The 22356-nt window shown below is 41.8% G+C and overlaps 1 protein-coding gene across 2 annotated transcripts in view; it reads right to left on the bottom strand.

The window, feature by feature from the left end:
* PRRG1 (proline rich and Gla domain 1) overlaps positions 1-22356 on the bottom strand; it is a 143416-nt gene that overhangs the window by 39448 nt on the left and 81612 nt on the right. The gene's annotated exons all lie outside the window — the stretch shown is intronic.

Genomic DNA, 22356 nt, shown 5'->3' with positions numbered 1-22356 from the left:
TCATCCCCTTCTCCTCTGCCCTCAGTCTTTCCCAGCATCAGGGTCTCTTCCAATGAGTTGGCCCTTTGCATCAAGTGGCCAAAGTATTGGAGCTTCAGTCCTTCAGCATCAGTCCTTCCAATGAATATTCATGGTTAATTTCCTTTAGGATTGACTGGTTTGATCTTGCTGTCCAAGGGACTCTCAAGAGTCTTCTCCAACACCACAGTTCAAAAGCATCAGTTCTTCAGCACCCAGCCTTCTTTATGGTCCAAGTGTCACATCCATTTAGTTAATGCCTGCCCAATCCCATTTTGGGGGCTTCCCTCATAGCTCAGTTGGTAAATCATCTGCCTGCAATGCAGGAGACCCGGGTTCAATTCCTGGGTCAGGAAGATCCCCTGGAGAACAAAATGGCAACCCACTCTAGTATTCTTGCCTGGAGAATCCCATGGACAGCAGAGCCTGGCAGGCTATAGTCTACAGGATCACACAAGTTGGACACAACTTAGCAACTAAACCACCACCACCACCAATCCCATTTTTCACTTCTTTCTGGGATGCAACCACTATTATGAATCATAGAACATATTTTTATCCATATTTTTTACATATACGTGTACCCACAGACATCAGTGTCCCAAACCACTCATCTCACCCACCCCATATAACCACAGTTTATAAGGGCAAAGTGGAGATTTTCTAAGGACAACATGCATGTTCTGCATAGGGGATCAGAGGAAGTCACCCTCACATCTTATGCGGAAGACAGGTGAAACCTCAGTTTCCCTTATCACTGCAGCAAAGGATGAGCTTGTCAAAGAAGGACTCTGCCATGCTGGCTTCCAGGGCCCCCAACTTGCTACCCAGAATTAACCACTAACATTTCAGATAAAGTGAAAAACCCCTTCATTTCAATAACCCCATCCCCTTCACTCTTTCCCCAGATCAACCCCAATCACGATTTTCAGGCCATGATTTTATACTTTAACTCTGCACAGGCACCCACACTCACCAGGGCCCCAGACCACCCCCCACCCAACATTGTTTTACTAGGGGAGGAATGATTTTGTGTTTTCCATGGAACACCCTCCCTCTCCATCGGTGGAGATCCTGAGCTGCACATGGATGGGGCCTGGGTAGCTGGAGAGATTCCAGGATACCAGTTTTAAAGTTTAAAAGGTGAGAGATTTGCACACACAAATCAGAGACCTTTATTTATGTATCAACTAATAACTTTATTTGAAGAACCAATAACTTTATGTGAAGAACTGGTAAAACTGGAAGAAAAAAATTTAAGTGAACTTTTTCTGCAAGGGCAATACTGCGGTCTGCATGGCAGGCAGGGTGACCTTGGGCAGTCACCCGGAACTCAGGAGAAAGTCCAGTCCAGGCTCAGTCCTCCTTGTGGCCGTCACCCAGGGTGAGCTTGTCAAAGACGTACTCTGCCAGGCCACCTTCCGGGGATCCCATGTTGCTCAGGATGCTGACGTGGTCCCTCAGCTCCTTGACGAACTCAACCTGCTGGTCCAGGTGGTGCATCTCCAGGAAGTGGCACAGGCTGGCGTCACTACTGTCGGTGGCCAGCTGGTGCAGGTCAAGTAGGCTCTGGTTGATGCTCTTCTCCAGGTTCAGGGTGTCTTGCATGGCCTGGAGACCACTCTCCCACTGTTGGGTCTCAGGCTTTCTGATGTCAAGGAAGCAGACACGGCCCCCACACGGGTTCTGCAGGAACATCAGGCTCTCGGCTGTCTTGCTGTGCTCGTGGGAGCAGAGCAAACACAGAAGTGCTTCAAGGCCACGTCTTCATGGTTGAGAAAAAAGGCCATGGCCAGGCACTCGTAGGAGGTGTGGAACTCCAGGGCTGTTGACCGTGGCCTAACACTCTGGGCAGTAGTTCTGGCGTGCCTGCGAGGGTGGTGCAGGCAGCGTAGCAGGTGACACAGGTGTGGTGGGTGTGAAGGTGAAGCCACGGGGCAGGTACCACCAGCCTCGGAGAGTTCCCAGAATGAACAATTAGGGTTGCCAGGGGAATGCTGCTCAGGTCTGCAAGGGACCAAAAGTCAAGTCCCTAACCGGCTTGGGAGGGGCGAGAGAAGGTTCCTATTTCATTCGGGGTGGCAGGGGCGCGCGAGGGGGCGGGGGCGCGCGAGGGGGGCGGGGGGGGCGCGCGAGGGGGCGGGGCGCGCAAGGGGGCGGGGCGCGCAAGGGGGCGGGGCGCGCAAGGGGGCGGGGCGCGCAAGGGGGCGGGGCGCGCAAGGGGGCGGGGCGCGCAAGGGGGCGGGGCGCGCAAGGGGGCGGGGCGCGCAAGGGGGCGGGGCGCGCAAGGGGGCGGGGCGCGCAAGGGGGCGGGGCGCGCAAGGGGGCGGGGCGCGCAAGGGGGCGGGGCGCGCAAGGGGGCGGGGCGCGCAAGGGGGCGGGGCGCGCAAGGGGGCGGGGCGCGCAAGGGGGCGGGGCGCGCAAGGGGGCGGGGCGCGCAAGGGGGCGGGGCGCGCAAGGGGGCGGGGCGCGCAAGGGGGCGGGGCGCGCAAGGGGGCGGGGCACAAAGCATCCTTTGTGACCCCATGAATTGCAGCTCGCCAGGCCTCCCTGTCCATCACCATCTCCTGGTGTTCAGTCAGACTCATGTCCATCGAGTCAGTGATGCCATCCAGCCATCTCATCCTGTTGTCTCCTTTTCCTCCTGCCCCCAGTCCCTCCCAGCATCAGAGTCTTTTCCAATGAGTCAACTCTTCGCATGATGTGGCCAAAGTACTGGAGTTTCAGTTTTAGCATCATTCCTTCCAAAGAACACCCAGGGTTGATCTCCTTTAGAATGGACTGGTTGGATCTCCTTGCTTTACTTTTTAAGGACGTTCTCTTGTTCTTTAATTCCTCTCTTTTATAGCACCGTGTTCTCCTTTTATAATATCACTGTCTTCATTAAAATTCTGAGAATATGAATTTGGTTTTATTGTTTCCTGTATTATATTCATCTTTTCTCCAGAAATATTTATATTTGTTCATCATGAACATCTCTTTTTATTTTCCTCAAATATCTGGCAAGCTTTTGTCCATTTAAACATAGGCATAAAGGACTCATTTGATTAGCCTTGGTAATTGGCATGGATCTGCTCTAGAGTTTTGACATCCATGTATGGAAGGGCGGACTATGTCTATTATTCAGTGACCACTTTTGTGGGTGCATGGCGTGGAGCTTGCAAGTAGGCTAGAGATCCTCACTGTTGCTGAAATAAAGATGTTATTTCTGACATAGCCAGGCAAATGTTTTTCCCTTGGAGGTAGCTGTGTCCTGATGTTTCCCTTCTGTGCAGGTCTGCAGTTTGGGGAGATGAAAGGTGCTCAAATGGCACAGGTCCTTATGTCCAGTATAAGTAGAGGTGGGAATGGTTCAGGGCAGGGCAGGGCAACACGTGTGCTGTTCTCAGAATAGCCGTGTCATCTCACAGCTGACCTAGGACTTTGTACAGTGCTTCAGTTTTGGTGACTGTTCTTGAAGTGTGTCTGAACATCCTCAGTTTTCTACTGCAGATGTTTCAAATTCTCTTAATTAACTTGTTTGACTGCATCTGCATTTCCTATCTTCCAAGAATTCCTCATATTTATGATGTGCTAATAATACCCTTTAGTGTGGTATGTGTGTGTGTAGATGTCTGTGTGTGTTTAACCACTGCCATGATTCAATTATAATTTTTAAAAATTTCTATATATATATTAATGACTGATTCACATTGATGTATGGCAGAGACCACCACAACACTGTAAAGCAATTATCCTCCAAGAAAAAAAAATCTCTAAAAATGTACATAATTTTCTTAATAGGTAATATAGTCATATGGTTCAAAGCCACACTGGTCTTCTCTCTCCAAGCAAGCATTATGGCATTACTTCTTATAAATCAGGAGGAAAAAGAAGGAAAAGAGGAAGAAATAATATTCATGAGATTGAAGAGAATAAACCAAAATATATTCTTTAGAAGCACATTACCAAGATAGATCATATTCTAGGCTATAACCATGTCTCAATAAATTTCAAAAGACTCAAATCACACATCATTAGAAAAGAAAAAACATCTAAATCAAAAAAATCTACCCTCCTTTAAGGAATAAGAAAATGAAAAGCAATGAATACACAAGTCAAGCTGAAGTCAGAAAATGATAAAGAAAGGAAAATTCAGTGAATGAGAAAACAAAAAAATAGAACAAACAAAACTAAATATAGATTCTTTAGGATTAAAAAAAAAGATAAATTTCTCAACAGACTGATCAGGAAAAAAAGAGAGAAGGCAAGTTACCAACATTAAGAATGAGAGAGAACACATTACTAAAGATTATGAAAAGGAACAATATTGCTGTGATCAGTCATGGTGATGACTAGATTAGAACTAGATCATGCTTAGACTATTAATAATTGTGAACTATGGTGTTGGAGAAGACTCTTGGACTTCTTGCAGAGTCTCTTGGACTGCAAGGAGATCAAACCAGTCAAACAATCCTAAAGGAAATCAATCCTGAATATTCATTGGAAGAACTGATACTGAAGCTCCAATACTTTGGCCACCTGATGTGAAGAGCTGACTCATTAGAAAAGACCCTGATGCTCAGAAAGATTGAAGGCAGGAGGAGAAGGGGATGACAGAGGATGAGATGGTCGGATGGCATCACCGACTCAGTGAAGGGCAGGGAGGCCTGGTATGCTGCAGTCCATGGGGTCACAAAGAGTCGGACATGACTTGTGATTTCACCAGTGGCTCAGATGGTAAAGAATCTGCCTGCAATGCGGGAGACCTGGGCTCAATTCCTGGGTCGAGAATACCCACTGGAAAAGAAAATGGCAACCCACTCCAGTATTCTTGCCTGGAGAATCCCATGGAGAGAGGAGCCTGGTGGGCTATAGTCGGTGGGGTTGCGAAGGGGACACAACTGAGCAACTAACACTTTGACTTTCACTTCACTTCATCTGCCACACAAGCAGCAACTCAGAATACATTAAGTCAGGCAATTAGTTTCTTTTCTCAGCAAGAAGGTTAGTGGTAGGGCAATTCATGACTAAACTGCAGTGAGCACAGGATTTCTAGTGTAACGGAAATGCGTAATACAAAAGGTGGTAGAGTAGTTAAGGCAAATAGAATGGCATACACTGGAACAAAGGATCTTTTTATGGTAAACTGAAGAATATAATTCCTAGTAAATAAGTCTGTCTAAAGTTTACCCTGTTTTTATTTTTTTCAGGTATAGCTGATTTACTGTTGTGTTAGTTTCTGGATTTTAATACTTTAAAATACAAAACAGGAAAATGGAATAGTTTTGATGAAAAAACATAAATTCTAGGTTTCTGGGGAATTAATTATTCTTACTACTTTATCTCATTTAAGTTATTAATATGTACCTGGATCTTTATAATATAATCTGTCTTTCAAAGTAATAAAAGTTAATCTCTGTATTACTGTAAAGTTTCATTAACTCTAAACAGCTTTATCATCTCTTCTACCACTTCAGACGTTACTCTAGAATTATAATGAAACCCCACTAGTTTATTTAGTTAAAGACAGCTCTCTTGAAAATGATCTTACCATCAAACCAAACAAGTTCAAAACTGTCTAAGAGTTCAGGTTGCCACTTTTCAGGTAACAATAGGAAGTTTCAGCCTACCTCTATATTCCTTCCCAACTGGCCCTTTTATATTACAAGCCTTATTAAGTTTTCTTTTTCTTTTCTTCCTGTCTTGTGCTCCAAGTCTATCAGCTACATGGTATGATGTTCAGGAGTACTTGATTAGGAATCAAAAGCCACAAATTCCAACTCCAGTCAGAAATCAGGTACATCACTGATCTTTTTGGCACTCACAATATTGGTTTAAAAATGCAAAGGATGTCACCTGCTTTGCCTGTTCTAAAGCATTTTAAAACAGTAAAAATAAAAATGCAGCCAAGAGTACGAACCAGCCACCAATTTTTCCATTACAACCGTATCTGGGCTTGAATAAGGATATGGTGATGTGCCTTTACTAATGGCCTAATAAGAACTGGCATAAAAAGCCTAGAGGTAAACTGTTCCACTGTGAAACCCCAGCCTCACCATCACCCACCAGATTAGGAGGGAACCGTGTTCAATACAGAGGGAAGGGAGGGCAGGGAGACCTGGGTTCTCCCCTCGGATTCCCCAATCAGTATCTTGCTAGGGGGAAATGAGCAAATCAACAACTTCTCTTATTATTGCCTTATTTGTGAAATGAACAGCTTGACCTATTTGGTTTTCCCAAACCCTATCAGTTATAAAAATGACTGGAGCCTATATGGAAAGAAAAATCAGGCTTTAGTCTATTCATGATAAGCAGTGACTGGTATCAAATATTAGCTTTGGAAATGGGGTAATATTTTAACATTCAAATAATAATGCCACATTAAGTTATGGCATTAGTACAACTCTCTGAAGGTTACAATTCAAGAAAAAGCAGAGCCCTCTTTGCTCTGCTGGTTGCTGTGTGTGCAGTAGGGGAAAAGATGCCCTGTTTCAGTTTGATGGTACCTAAGTCCTAAGTCTGAAATTACTAGACTATTGCAGAGTTCTAATTTCTTTTGCTACTGATTTTATTGTACCTTGGAAGTAGCTAAACTGAGTCTTATTTCTACAGTTGTTGACATTCCAACCATGAGAACCATGGTCAGAAGTCTTGCCCTGGGGCAGTTGTGCCCTAACACTAGGGAAACTGTGCCCTAACACTGGGGGAAAGAACCAGTTACAACCCCCAATATATTAAATCAGCAGCTGGGCTTCTAATTAATATGGCTCAGTGGATAAGAATCCATCTGCCAATGCAGGAGACACAGGTTCATTCCCTTATCTGGGAAGGTCCCAGATGCCGTGGAGCAACTGAGCCCATGTGCCACAACTACCAAGCCTGCGTTCTAGAGCCAGGGAGCTACAACTACTGAGCCAACACACTGCAACTGCTGAAGCCTGTGCTCCGCAAGAGAAACCGCTGCAACAGGAGCCCGTGCACTGCAACCAGACAGCAGCCCCTGCTCGCCGCTCACCACAACCGGAGAAAAGCCTGCACAGCAATGGAGACCAGCACAGCCACAAACAAATACAATTATGAAAAAAAAAAAAAAGAAGTGTGAGTTGTTCTAAAGTGCACATTTATCTCTAAAAAAAAAAGAGAGAGAGAGAGAAGTGATTGTAAGATATCCTAGAATATTAAAAAAAAAAAAAAAGAAAGAAAGAAAGAAACAGCAGCCACCTACTTGATGTACAGTAGTGGCCTCACCCAGATGGGCTCTGAGGAGTGGTGACTGGTTGCTGCATTTTATCAAATATACTATGAATTGAAAAGCACACTTTTTTTCTGGGTGGGTTAAAAAAAGGAAAAATATCATGTTTTCAACCATATGTCATCGATTGGAAGCTGCACCTCAATTTCACAGAACTTAAAATGTGAATAAATGATTAGAGAATTGATGAAATATATTGGGTTTTGTAGAGAATTGACGTAATATATATTGGATTTTGTCATCCACTTGCCTTAGTATATTTATTAAAGTAGCTAGTTTTTTAAACTATTCATAATTGCTTATTACTTTTTGGAAATTGATTTGTGACCCTAATGGTCTCTGCTGCTAAGTCACTTCAGTCGTGTCCGACTCTGTGCGACCCCATAGACGGCAGCCCACCAGGCTCCCCCATCCCTGGGATTCTCCAGGCAAGAACACTGGAGTGGGTTGCCATTTCCTTCTCCAATGCGTGGAAGTGAAAAGTGAAAGTGAAGTCATTCAGTCCTGTCCGACTCTAGCGACCCCATGGACTGCAGCCTACCAGGCTCCTCCATCCATGGGATTTTCCAGGCAAAAGTAGTGGAGTGGGGTGCCATTGCCTTCTCTGATAATGGTCTCTAGTATTATATATAAGGATAGAAAACCTTATTTAAAAAAAAAAAAATACTAGCATTTTCTATTGGATACTGTATCATTTTTCAACACATCAGCCTCATCCTAGAATGGGTGGTTTCTAACCTTTTTCTTCTTTCTTTTACATCTTTGAAGAGAGAGGTTTAATGTATTCAGTTAAGGAATAATTCCTTGGGTAATAGGTAACCCCTGTTCTCTGAATTCATAGCTAACCTCCTCCTAGCATGCCATGGGAGACATGTGACACCATCTTTCAGATGAAATAATAGGTGCATTAAATATTTAGCAAGGAAAGTTGCTGATTTAGGGTTCTACTCAAATCCCACTTTGAATGTGAAGGTTTCATTCTCATCAGTTCCACTGACTGAATGCCACTCACTACTGGATAACGTAAGCCACTTCTAACAGTGACAGCACTGCCGAGCTAGCAATCCAGCACTCTGGAGCAGCAGCACTGCACAGGCCAGGTCGGTCTGTCACACTTTCATAGATTCAAAGGTACTGCTGAGAACCCAAGACCCCGAACTACTGAGAGGAGCTTTGAGGAAGCCCAATGTAGGGTACCTGCATGAGGAGCTCATGAACAGTCATTCCCCGAGCGGACGTCCGCTTCAGCAGTGGAATGGCCAGGGTGCCTCACTCCTGCCCACTGTGTCCACAGGAATATGAGGAAAAGCAAGGTGGGGAATATGCTCAGCAACAGAGCCGACCCCTTCAAAGGGTTAAAATGAGGCTGTAAGAACTTCCCGTAAGTTAGGTGGCTGCTGTGGAAAGCTCGAGCTATGTTGCTTCTACTCTGCCCCGCAGTGCTGTGTGCCAGGCAGAGGGCATCAACAATGAGGAAGTGACGTGTGCACAGTAGGACAGGAGTCAGCTGGGGGATGGGGCAAAAGAGGCCACCACACAGTCCTAACTCCTATTCCCTGAACTGCGTCATGGGAAGGCTTCTTCTCGGACCCTTTTCAGAACACTGTGCACCTGCCAGCCAACTTATAATTAGGCCCACCTGAGAATTGGTGACATCCAAGAAGGGGAACAGTGATGGCAATACTAGTGACATTAGAGACATCTGTCCCCTTCTTCTCCCCACCCCCACCCTGGTCCTCAAAATACCAGGGGAGAGACAAATGGGGAAGGTAAGTGCTGAAGAGCAGATCATGACCTTCTCCTTACTGCAAGATCTTCTGGTCAAGATGTGGCAGAAGCTGAAGTAGGAGAGGAGGAAAAGGTGAGCATAAAGCAAATCCAGCACTACAGTTTTAAGTGGAAGAGAGTAGATAGGAATTTTTATGGCCCAAAGTGCCTAGAAAGGTAAGAGATCTGCCTGTCTTCAAGAAACAAGAGTTTATAGACTGTCAAACTAGAGGGATTAGGCAAAGCAGGGTCTTTTCAAATACCTGACTCACCACTTTCATGACCTTAAACTCTGATGCAATATTGCCAAGGGACCCTTGGGTTTCCACCAGCTCCATTAGGAGAACTCCTTCTGGCAAAATGAGGAGCACTAATGAGTTCTGAAATTCTACCTATGTCTTGGGGGGTAATCATGGGTAATAGCAGCATGAAAGTGTTGTGAACGTGTTAGCCACTCAGTCATGTTTGACTCTTTGCAACCCCGGCAACTCTTTGCCGGTTCCTCTGTCCATGGGATTCTCAAGGCAAGAATACTGGAGTTGGTAGCCATTCCCTTCTCCAGAGGATCTTGCTAACCCAGAGATCAAACCTGGGTCTCCCACATGGCAGGCAGATTCTTTACTGTCTGAGCCACCAGGGAAGCCCTGAATAGCAGCATATTTGGAGGCTAAACAGGACATCATTAACTAGACATTGCAGCCTAAGATATGCAATTATATTAAATCTATGGTGCAGAAGATTATACAAATGACCAAAAAAAAAAAAAAAGTGGACCCATCAATCCCACCAGTCACCAGTTCTCTGAGGGCTGGCCTGAAAAAAGGGTAACTGGTATTGAAACTTGCCGAGGTTAAAAGACTGCTGGTATGGCAGTAGAGACCCACACTAGAACAACTCCACTGCTTTAGTAACATGCAGGCTGAAACCATCCAAATAAAGTTACTACCATAACTTGAAAAGAATAACTGAGACTACATAGCATTTACATTCTACAAAAGGGCCCAATTGCCAGAGAATAAAGTTCACCACTAATTGAGAAACATCAACAGTATAATCAATAAAACTAAATGATCATATACGATCATGGACAAAGTGCTGTCAGACGTTCCTGATCTTTCTGGGAGCTCAGAATACCAATAATACATGATAACAGACTTTAGCCCTGGGTAACTTATTCTCAAGAGATCCCAAAAGATGTAGTGATGAAGCCCATGGGAACCCCAGGAAACTACCACCTGTAGCTGAGAGGCAACTTCACATTTCGCTCCTCCAAGAGGGTCTAGGATGGGTCTATGGAAAGTGTGGAAAGTTCTGGATGGATATGCACAGAGGATGGCTGTGAGAGAGCCACGGTGAGGCTCCCTGTATGCCCCCGTATGTCTATGCCCAGACTTAACTCCCTCCCTCCCTTTTTTTTCTGAATTCTCTCAACCTTCAAAGGGCAAAGTTATGAATCAGTGGCTCAAATGCCATCAGTGGATCATGAGAGGCTAAATGAAATCAGAGTTCCCCTAACAGTGTCAAAGAATCCCAGTTTTTCCCTGCAAGTGTGATGAGTCATTTCCAGGGAACTAGTGACCAACTCTTAAATACCTCTGATCTTTTCTTATGAATCACCATCTCCACCCACGAATATCCACATGCTGTCTCCTGCTGTGGGCTCTGACTTTAGAGATCCCCAGAGTAGCTACTGTGGCATATTCTAGTATGAAGTGGCACTTTCTTCAATTTCTCTGTTAATAATTTCCACATAAGGCAAATTTAAGGCAACACTTTGGAATGAAAAGTGTCATCCAAAAAGGAATAGCTCAACTTAGACTAAAATCCTTGGATTTGGTTTCTAAACTAAGCACTTTTAGTTAAACCATCTGGTTGACAGTCTAACAAAATGTTATCAGCTGATCACCTGCATTAGAATCCTCTGCTCATTAAAGCAGGTTCCCTGGCCGCATGGAGACCTGTGGACCCTGGACCATACATTTGTAAAATCATTTTTTTTTTTTTTTAATTTTGCTTGCTTGGGGCTGGTGCACTGGGACAACCCAGAGGGATGGTATGGGGAGGGAGGAGGGAGGAGGGTTCAGGATGGGCAACATATGTATACCTGTGGCGGATTTATTTTGATATATGGCAAAACCAATAAAATATTGTAAAGTTAAAAAATAAAATAAAATTTTTAAAAAAAATTGGAGTAATTTTAGATTTACAGCCAACTTGGAAAGATAGTACAGAGCATTTCTCTGTGTCCCTCACCCAGTATTCCCTCACATTAGCCTCTTACATTAGGATGGTACATTTGTTACAATGAACAAATATTGATCCATGACTATTAACAGTGGATTTGGACTTCACTGGTTTTCCTACTAATGACCTTTTGGTTCCAGAATTCAATCCACATTGCACTTAATCATTACATGTCTTTAGTCTCATCAGAATACCAGTTTTCCAGTCTTTTCCTCTTTGTCACGACCTTGACAGTTTTGAGGGGTCAGGTGTTTTGTACAATGTATCTCAATTTGCATGTCTTTGGCAGTTTTCTCATGACTCCACTGGGGTTATGGGTTTGAGGGGGAAGATACCACAGAGGTGAAGTCCATTCTCATAACATGACCTGTTACTGATGATGCTAACCTTGATCACCCAGTCAAGGTGGTGGTTTGCCAGGTTTCTCCACTGTAAGGTATTTCCCCCACTTTCCATACTCTAGTTTTTGGAAGCAGATCATCAAGTCCAAGCAACCCTCAAGAGAGGCAGGGAATTAGGCTCTACCTCCTGGAGAGGGGAGTATTTACATAAGTAGATTAGAATTCTTGTGTAATAAAGATTTGTCCCTTCTTACCTATTTATTTATTCATTTATTTGTATCATTATGGACTCGTGTGTTTATTACATGCTTTACGTTATAATCCAAAACTATATCACATATATTGTTATTCACATTGTTCTGGCTTTGGCCACTGAGAGCTCCTTCAGGTTGGCTCCTATGTCCCTTGGACATGCTCTCTTTACTTTGAGTACTTCCTTACTTGCTGCTGGGCTTCCCAAGTGGCTCAGTGGTAAAGAATCTGCCTGCCAATGCAGGAAACGCAAGAGATGCAGGTTCAACTCCTGGGCTGGGAAGATCCCCTGGAGTAGGAAATGGCAACCCACTTTAGTATTCTTGTCTGGAGAATTCCATGGACAGAGGAGCCTGGCAGGAGCTCTGAAAAAGCTCTAGCCCATGGGGTCAAAAAAAAAAAGTCAGACACACAAATGACATGGCAGTACAACAGATTTCACTTCATCTTCCATTCTCTTGCTACAGCCCTAGAATTTGCCATAGCCCCAGGGAATCCTGATTTCTCTTGCTATGGAATTGTATGAGCAACCTAGATCTGGGCACTGAGGGGGACTGTGCAGTTTTGAGAAGCAACCAAGCAGATTCTTAGGCACGCTCAAGTTTGAGGGCAGCCATTTTAGAAAGTCAAGCACAAATAAACTAGATATAATTTGTCAAGAAAAGCTCTGAAATAGCTCATTTAAAGAATTACTACTATTTTCTTCATGTTAGTTCAAGATCAGAAGTTCAAAAATACAAACACCCTGGGGGACCCATAGAGAGGAAAAGAGAGAAGACAATAGTACAGATCAAATACAGACTCTGAAATACAGAGGTTATAATTCAACACCTAAAAACTAGAATAAAGTAGATTTACGGAAGGCTTTCCCTGTGCCAGGCACTGTGCCAAGCTAAGTGCATGGTCCCAAACCTAACACTAAAGGTGTAATTTCTCCTTTTGTAAACGTTCTGAAATTGAGGCTTAGAAAGGTGAAATGTTTGCAGAAACAAAATAGTCAGTAGGTGGCAGAGCTGAGACACCAAATCAGGTCCAGGTGCTTGCCCACAAAGAGGATTTCACTTGGCATTCTGTTAACTAGTGCAGAGGTGAGCTTTTCTGCAAAATTCAGACTTAAATTGAAGAAAGTAGGCAAAAACACTAGACCATTCAGGTATGACCTAAATCAAATCCCTTATGATTATACAGTGGAAGTGACAAATAGATTCAAGGGATTAAATCTGATAGACAGAGTGCCTGAAGAACTGCTTCAGGAGGTTTGTGATGTTGTACAGGAGGCAGTGATCAGGACCATTCCCAAGAAAAAGAAATGCAAAAAGGCAAAATGGTTGTCTGACAAGCCCTTACAAATAGCTGAGAAAAGAAGAGAAGCTAAAGGCAAAGGAGAAAAATAAAGATATATCCATCTGAATGCAGAGTTCCAAAGAATAGAAAAGAGAGATAAGAAAGCCTTCCTCAGTGATCAATGCAAAGAAATAGAGGAAAACAATAGAATGGGAAAGACTAGAGATCTAAGAAAATTAAAGGTACCAATGGTACATTTCATGCATAGATGGGCACAATAAAGGACCTAACAGAAGCTGAAGATATTAAGAAGAGGTGGCAAGAATACACAGAAGAACTATACAAAAAACATCTTAATGACTCAGATAACCACAGTGGTGTAATCACTCACCTAGAGCCAGACATCCTGGAATGCAAAGTCAAGTGGGCCTGAGGGAAACATCATTATGAACAAAGCCAGTGGAGGTGATAGAATTCCAGCTGAGCTATTTCAAATCCTAAAAGGATGCTGTGAAAGTCCTGCACTCAGTATGCCACCAAATTTGGAAAATTCAACAGTGCCCACAGGACTGGAAAAGGTCAGTTTTCACTCCAATTCCAAAGAAAGGTAATTCCAAAGAATATTCAAACTACCACACAATTGCACTCATCTCACATGCTAGCAAAGCAATGCTCAAAATTCTCCAAGCTAGGATTCAACAGTACATGAACTGAAAACTTCCAGATGTTCAAGCTAGATTTAGAAAAGACAGAGGAATCAGAGATCAAATTGCCAACATCCGTTGGATCACAGAAAAAGCAAGAGAATTCCAGAAAAACATGTAATTTTGCTTCATTGACTACACTAAAGCCTTTGACTGTGTGAATCACAACAAACTGGAAAATTCTTAAAGCGATGGGCCTACCACACCACCTTACCTGCCTCCTGAGAAACCTGTATGTAGATCAAGAAGCAACAGTTAGAACCAGACATGGAACAACAGATGGGTTCAAAATTGGGAAAGGAGTACGTCAAAGCTGTATATTGTCACCTTGCTTATTTAACTTATATGCAGAGTACATCATGCGAAATGCAGGGCTGGATGAGGCACAAGCTGGAATCAAGATTGCCAGGAGAAGTATCAATAACCTCAGATATGCAGATGACCCCACCCTTATGGCAGAAAGCAAAGAGGAACTAAAGAGCCTCTTGATGAAAGTGAAAGAAGAGAGTGAAAAAGCTGGCTTGAAACTCAACATTGAAAAAAACGAAGATCATGGCATCCGGTCCCATCACTTCAAGGCAAATAGATGGGGAAACAATGGAAACAGTGACGGACTTTATTTTCTTGGGCTCCAAAATCACTGCAGATGGTGACTGCAGCCGTGCAATTAAAAGATGCTTCCTCCTTGGAAGAGAAGCTATGACAAACCTAGACGGCATATTAAAAACCAGAGACATTACTTTGCCAACAAAGGTCCGTCTAGTCAAAGCTATGGTTTTTCCAGTAGTTGTGTATGGATGTGAAAGTTGGACTATCAAGAAAGCTGAGCACCAAGGAATTGATGCTTTTGAACTGTGTGGTGTTGAGAGTCCCTTGGACTGCAAGGAGATCAAACCAGTCCATCCTAAAGGAAATCAGTCATGAATATTCTTTGAAAGGACTGATGTTGGAGGTGAAGCTCCAATACTTTGGCCAGCTGATACAAAGAACTAACTCATTGGAAAAGACCCTAATGCTGGGAAAGATTGAAAGCAGAAGATGACAGAGGATAAGATGGTTGGATGACATCACTGACTCGATGGACACGAGTTTGAGCAACCTCCAGGAGATGGTGAAGGAAAGGGAAGCCTGGTGTGCTGCAGTCCATGGGGTCACAAAGAGTGACACGACTGAGTGACTGAACTGAACTGAGCTTTTCTGAGTGCTTGCCTTTCCTCTCAGGAGGGAGGGTCAGCACATTCACTGCTGAATGTCCTGTGTCTGTTATGTAGCAGGCAGTCAGCAGATAACATCTGAATAAATCTGCACAAATCCCTACATTGGTGAAAATGAGGACCATGAAGCATAACACATTTACTTCTACTGTCTCACAACTAGACTTATATTCCCAATTAGGTAAAAAAATCAATGACAACAACAAAAAATTCTACTGAAATCACACTTTTAAACTTCACGAAGTTCAGATTTGGGGATAAGGAAAATAATTATGTGTAAAGTGGTCTGAGTGCAAGGTTTTAGTAAACAAAAAGTCAGTTAACTTACAGGTGGTTTCTCAGGTGGCTCAGTGGTAAAGAATCTGTCTGTCAATGCAGGAGAAGCAAGAGATGCAGGTTTGATCCCTGGGTTGGGAAGGTCTCCTGGAGGAGGAAATGGGAACCTATTCCAGTATTCCTGCCTGGAACATTCCATGGACAGAGGAGTCTGGTGGGCTACAGTCCGTGGGGTCACAAAGAGTCACACACGACTGCTTACACACAGGTAGTCTAAGACTAGAAAGCAAATGCCAAAAGTCATGAGATCACTACTTCCTATAAATTAAATGGACTTCATAATACACCAATACATTCATTCATTACTTCATCAAGTATTTCTTTAATGCCTAGCATGTACGGGCACTGTTTCATATGCTAAAGACCATAGCTATGAACAATACAGAAAAGAAACGCTGCTGTCAGAGCTAACAGTTAACAAATACCCTGAATACATGTCAGATGCTGATAAGTGCTGGGAAGAAAAACAATGCTCAGAAGGGGCAAGAGCTTGCAACTTTCAGTAGAGCTTGCAACTTTCAGTAGGATACTTCCTCCCTGAGAATGTGACCTTGATGGAGCGTGGTGACAGAGCTCAGAAACATCCACCTAGAAGAGGAAAGAGCAAGTGCCAAAGCCCTGAGGCAGGACACGTGCTACATGTGTATATGGAGCCACAAGGAAGCCACAGGAAAGTGACCAAGGAGTGATGTGTCACAGGAGATACAATACAGAAGTGCCTGCAGCCGTGGTGGAGGTATGGAGTAGACAGAGACGAGGACTTATGGTGCAGTGCCCTGTGGGTGATTCTGACCTCTTGAACATTTATCGAGGAAGACAGGAAGCTGTTACAGAGAAGACACTTGGAAGGATCACTGTAGCCTGCTGTTTTGAGAACGACCAATGACGAGGTGGCCAAGAAATCATATGAATGAGCGAGTGATGGTGGCTTGGATGTAAAGTGGTACCAAGAAGACAGGCTGAGAGGTGGTTCTTTTTTTTTTTTTTGAGAGATGGTTCTATTCTGAATATATTTTCATGTTAGAACCAGCACTCTTGGTAGATGGAGTGTAGATATGAAAAAGAAGAGTCAGGGGTGGCAACAAGGTTTGGGGCTTAGCAAAGAGACGGATGGATGTATGGCTACCATATACTGAGATTAGAGTGGGATCAATCCTTGGTGGCCCAGCGGTAAAAAATCTGCCTGTCAATGCAGAAGACATAAGAGACATGGGTTCGATCCCAGTGTGGGGAAGAGCCCCTGGAGAAGGAAATGGCAACCCACTCCAGTATGCTTGCCTAGAAAATCTCGTGGACAGAGGAGCCTAGTGGGCTACAGTCCATGGTCACAAAGAGTCAGACACAAATGAGCAACTAAACAACGAACAACTGAGATCAGAAAGGCTGTGGCAATTCCAAGAGGAGATGTTGAGTAGGCAGTCAGTCACCTGGGTCTGCATTTCAAGGTAACTCTCCAGGACTCCAGGATATAAATTTGGGAGTCATTAACATTTCAAGCCACAAACTAGGAAAAGCTCACCAGGGGTGTGAGTACAGACAAGGCAAAAATGAGGTTATTGCTGGAGGGAGATAAGAGGGTGAGAGAAAGTTCTTTTTTTTTTCCCTTAAAAGGTGGGTAGGTTAATGAGAACGATTCTACAGAGGGAAAAGGTGATGCTGGAGAGCACAAAGCAATTGCTGAAAGACTTTCTTTGATTTGCTTTGAATATTGCTGAAATGCAGCATCCTGTCTCTGAGGGCAAGAAAGGATATAGAGAAGCACTGACATGCATTAAGGGCCAGAGAGGGAAGCCATAAAGACATCATCACTCACCTTGAAGGAAACAAAAGAGGCCACTGGTAAGGTAGTACGATCTATAATTAACACATAAAAATCAATAGCCTACAAAACACATATCTAACCACAGATTTGTGTCCAGAATATACAGAAAACTCGGAAAACTCAAAAATACAAGAAAATCTGATCAGAAGGTAACCAAAAGATAGGAAGAAAGATTTCACAGAAGAGAATATATAAATGGAAAATAAGCATATGAAAAGATGTTCCTATGGCCACTATGGAAATGGAAATTAAAACCACAATGTATCACTACACATCTATCACAATGACTAAAAACAAAAAAACAGTGATGACACCAAGTGCTGGAGAGTACGCAGAGAAACAACCACTCAAACAGTGCTCTGGTGGGAATTTAAAATAGTCATTTATACAATGACAAATTAATCTGTCAGCAGCCTACAGAACTATACATATACTTACCATACAACAAATATATTCCTGGGGATTTACCCCAGAGAAATAAAAACTGATGTTCACATAAAAACCTGTACATAAATATTCATAGCAGCCTTATCTGAAATAGCCCCAAACTGGAAGCAACCCAGGTGACCCTCAACGAGGGAATGGTTCAAAAAACTGTGATACATCATAGGGATCGAACCTAGGTCTCCTACATTGCAGGCAGATTCTTTACCATCTGAGCCACCAAGGAAGTCCATTACCATGGAATACTACTTAGCAATAAAAAAGAATGACCTATTGATACACACCGAACTTGGATGAAGTCAGGAGCATTATGTTGAGTGTAAACAGACAATATAAAGAGGTTGCATATTATATGATTCCAATTATATAACATTCTTATCATGACACAGGTGGGGAACAGAAGAGTGATTACCAGAGGTTAGGGATGTCAGTGGTGATAGAAAGGATGTGACTATTAAGGAAGATTTTGTAATAATGAAAGAATTTTGCATCTTCACTGTAGTGGTGGTTACAGGAGTCTACACAAGTGATAAAATGGCACAGAACTATACAGACAGGTAGTACCAATGTCACTTTCCCGGTTTTGATATGGCACTACTATTATGGAAGATGTAACCACTAGGGCCAAGTAGATAAAGGCTCTGGTGGGACCTCTCTCTGTTATCTTTGCAATTCTCTAAGAATCTATAATTATCTCAAAATAAAAAGTTTTTAAAAATCTAATGCATCCTTGAAAGTTTAACTTGGACCATAGGATTTCTTAGAATTCAAGTCAAAATAAATATATATGGTTCATTAATTTTAAAAAGTCAATAGCCCAGTACATGAATATTCATAGCAGCTTCATCTGTAATAACCTCACACCGGAAACAACTCAAACGTCCATATACATACAATGATATACTACTCAGCAATAAAAATAACTACTGTTATGTGAACTATGGATACATCTGAACATAATTATGCTGAGTAACAGAAGTCAGACAAAAGAGTGCATAATGTATGATTTCACTTATAGAAAACTCTAGAAAATATATACTAATCTGTAGCAACAAAAATCAAATGAATCATTGCCTGGGGGTGGTCTTGTTCATGGGGAGAGCTGGGAAGGAGGAATTACAACGGGGTTTTGGGAGTGATGAATCTATTTACTATCTTCACTGTGGTTTCATAGGTGTATGCGTATGTTAAAACTTAGCAAGTTGTACAGTTTATATACGTGCAGTTAATTGTATGTAACTCAATGAGGTTTAAAAAAAGATCAATAGCTCACACATTCACAAATAATAATCAGTTAGAATTTTTCATGGAAAAGAACAACCCATTTACAACAGCAACAAAGAAACAGGAACCAACCTAAGGAATGTGCAAAACTTGTATGATGAAAACAATAAAACATTTCTGAAAACAGTAAAACTTTCCTTATTTCAACAAACAGAAAGAAATCTCTTCTTGAGAGGGTGATTTAATACCTTAAAGATGTTAGTTCTCCCTAAGTTAATTTACAAACTGAAAGAAATCCAAATAAAAACACTGACAAATGACTTCTTTCTGTGCTAGACACATTAATACTAAAATTTATATGGAAAAATAGGCATATGAGAACAAAACACTGAAAAAGCTTATAAAGGAAACTAGCTGTAATTTATATTAAATATGCTAACAATCTTCTATAATTAAAACAGTGTGGACTAGCATTTAAGTAGAATGATGGACCAGTGGACTAGAATATGAACAATCCTGAAGTTCACTAAATACACACGGAAATTGGGTTATGGTAAAAGGTAACTAAAATCACTGGGGCAAAGGATTTCGTAACAAATTGTGTTTGGACAACTGGATAGCTACGTGCAAAACAATCAGATCCATAAGTCACACCACACCCAAGAATAAACTAAGGGAATCAGAGGACTAAATGTAAAAATTCAAATATATTAGAAGAAATTGTGTGAATTCCTCTATAACCAGGGACTAAGAGGAAGGTTTTCTAGTATGATTTAAAAATCTAGATTCAATAAACTACTTGCTTAATGTATAGCTACAATGAAAATGAAAAAAACTGCATAAGTAAAACCCATAAGCAAAGTCAAAATATAAATGACAATTGCAAGCACATATTTGAAATGTATCACCAATAAAGGCTAGTATCTCTAATATATTTTCTAAAAATTCGGGGTGGGGAGGCATGGGAAGGACCATAAATATGATAGAAAAAAAATGAACAAAAGGCCAAGACAACACACAAAATAGATATAATAATGGACCATAATACATGGCAAAATACACAACTTCACTCATAAGAGAATTGTAAACTGAAACACAACCAAGATACCATGTCACACCCTGCTAGTCAGACTGTGAGGGAATAGGCACTCTCTCAAATATCTGGGGGGAATGTAAAACATTACGAGCTTTCTGGCAAATTCTAACAAACCTATACACACATCAACCCTTGATAAGCAATCCAATTCTAAGAATTTACACTGAAGATGTACTTCCTATCATGCAAAATGATTTACTATGGCGTTATCTGTAATTGTAAAACTAGTGAAAACTACTTAACGCCAAAATACAACAGACCGGCTGAAAAAATGGTGACATATCCTTACAAGGAAGTCCTGTCAAGATTTTCTTAAACAGAGTAAGCTCTGTGAATACATACAGAATGACTTTCAGAAGGGACAGATAGATGAACATAAACATTTTTCCCTCCCTATTATGATATGGGCATTAAAATTATAAAACCACTGTATGTGTGCTGTAGAACTGGGCAAATGAGTTAATATACTGGTGTAATTGACAGCCAGGCTTCTCACTGTGGAAGAACATCTATGAAGAATATTTACATTTCACATACAAATACAGAATGGGGAAAAGAGAAACCCTGAGGGGTGTTGGAACTGGAGATTAGCAGGATGAATATGCAGGTCCCTAACACACACAGACATGTGTGCGTGCATACACACACACACATTTATATGCATATACATGTATCATTTTTTTCCCTCGCTCTGTTGTTGGAACATCCAGAAACAATGATACTCTGACAGCAATGAAAACACTCTAGCTCCCAGATCTTGGTTTCTAAATATTATTCCTAACTAAAAGCAAGCAAGGCTCCTCAGAGAAACAACCAATGCCAAGACTGGGGCAGGCAGGCAAAGTACAACAGTATCCTGGAGCACCTTGCTGAGCCAAAACATTAAAAAAAAACAAAAATGATAAGGACATGTCAAAGAGACAGAGAAGCTGGTTTGAAGAAATTTCCATTAGCCAAATTTAAGATATTTTGATCAAAACACTGACAGTAATGGATTATAACTCACAGAATAAAATGATCTATGAAAGAGATAGATCAAGGGAAAATTTTTGTGCATAGTAGACTGCCAGCTAACAAATGTACACTTAACGATGGAGTCAGAAACTCACCATTTAGCATTATGTTAAACTAGAATTTCATTGATTCAGTCAAGAACTATCAATAGCAGATGTTAAAACTAGTGGGTAGAAGTTTGCTGGAGAACAGAACATTTTTACGTAGTGTCAAAGTATCTTCCCACTAAAGTTCTTACCTTTCCTTTAAAGGAACATGATAAAGCAGGATGAAAAGGCACTAGCTTTATGAAAACCACAGTAGAGTATCTAAAATTTGTACTTTTTTGGAAAAACACAATATCAAAACCTAATTTTTAAGTACATGAGCCAGGTTTTATCAGAAACTCCATGCTACAAAATACTATTTATACTATAATCTTATTGTTATTAAAATTATCTATGTACTATGAATAGGCTAGAATGATAAATACCAAAATTATAAAACTGATAGTACTAAAAATTCAAGTAATTTTATTCATTTTTATGTTTTACCATATTTTCAATGTCTCTACAATAAACATGTATTACTTTTATAAGAAGAAAAAGTATGGGAAGAAAAAAACCCACAAGGAGTAAGCAGATACAACATAAAAAAGCTGGAAATAAATTTAAAAGCTAAGAGTGTTTTGTGATTGCATGATGGCATGATAGATGATGTATTCTTTTCCCTGTTTTTACCTGTGGGACTTCAGAGTTAAAAACCCTGACGCTCACAACTGATCACTTTATACACTGATTTTGCCTTTGCTGTGCGCACCGAAATCTAGCAACACTGCCTCTCTGCTCATCTCTCCTTGAATTCCTTCCTCTTCGCCCCTGGATCTTTCCTTACCTAACAAGAAACCACATCATCTTTCTTTAAAATTTCTGCATCCACTGCTCCTGAGATTATCTGATGTCCCCTGAGCACATCCCACACCACTTGTTTCTCAAGTAGTGTTTTTTTCACAGCAGCATACAGGAGTGGATCTTTATACAATACCTACCTCTCTGAAACATCATTTCCTACTGTAAAGCAGTTTCAAAGAATGTACACCATTGTCAGAATGGGGAGGGGAGTTCTGATATGTCTTTTCTCTGGTAGAAGTAAAATGTTTTAAAACAGCGTCACTGTCTATCAGCTTTCTCTGTACTTTCTCTGTGATCAAGCATGGTAGGGTCATGATGGTATCTGCAACTTTCCTGGACAAAGCCTTGCGTAAAACATGCTTACTTAGCCCTTGCACGGATGATCAAACTCAGCTCAGCAGGGTCCTATGGAAATGGAGCTCTCAAACACAGATCAGCACACAGGAAAGTGGACCGAGACCTCTGACCCACA

Source organism: Bos indicus, chromosome X (assembly GCF_029378745.1).
Source record: "Bos indicus isolate NIAB-ARS_2022 breed Sahiwal x Tharparkar chromosome X, NIAB-ARS_B.indTharparkar_mat_pri_1.0, whole genome shotgun sequence".
NCBI lineage: Eukaryota > Metazoa > Chordata > Mammalia > Artiodactyla > Bovidae > Bos > Bos indicus.
Note: the sequence above shows the minus strand (reverse complement) of the source record. Positions and strands in the feature narration are given on the sequence as shown.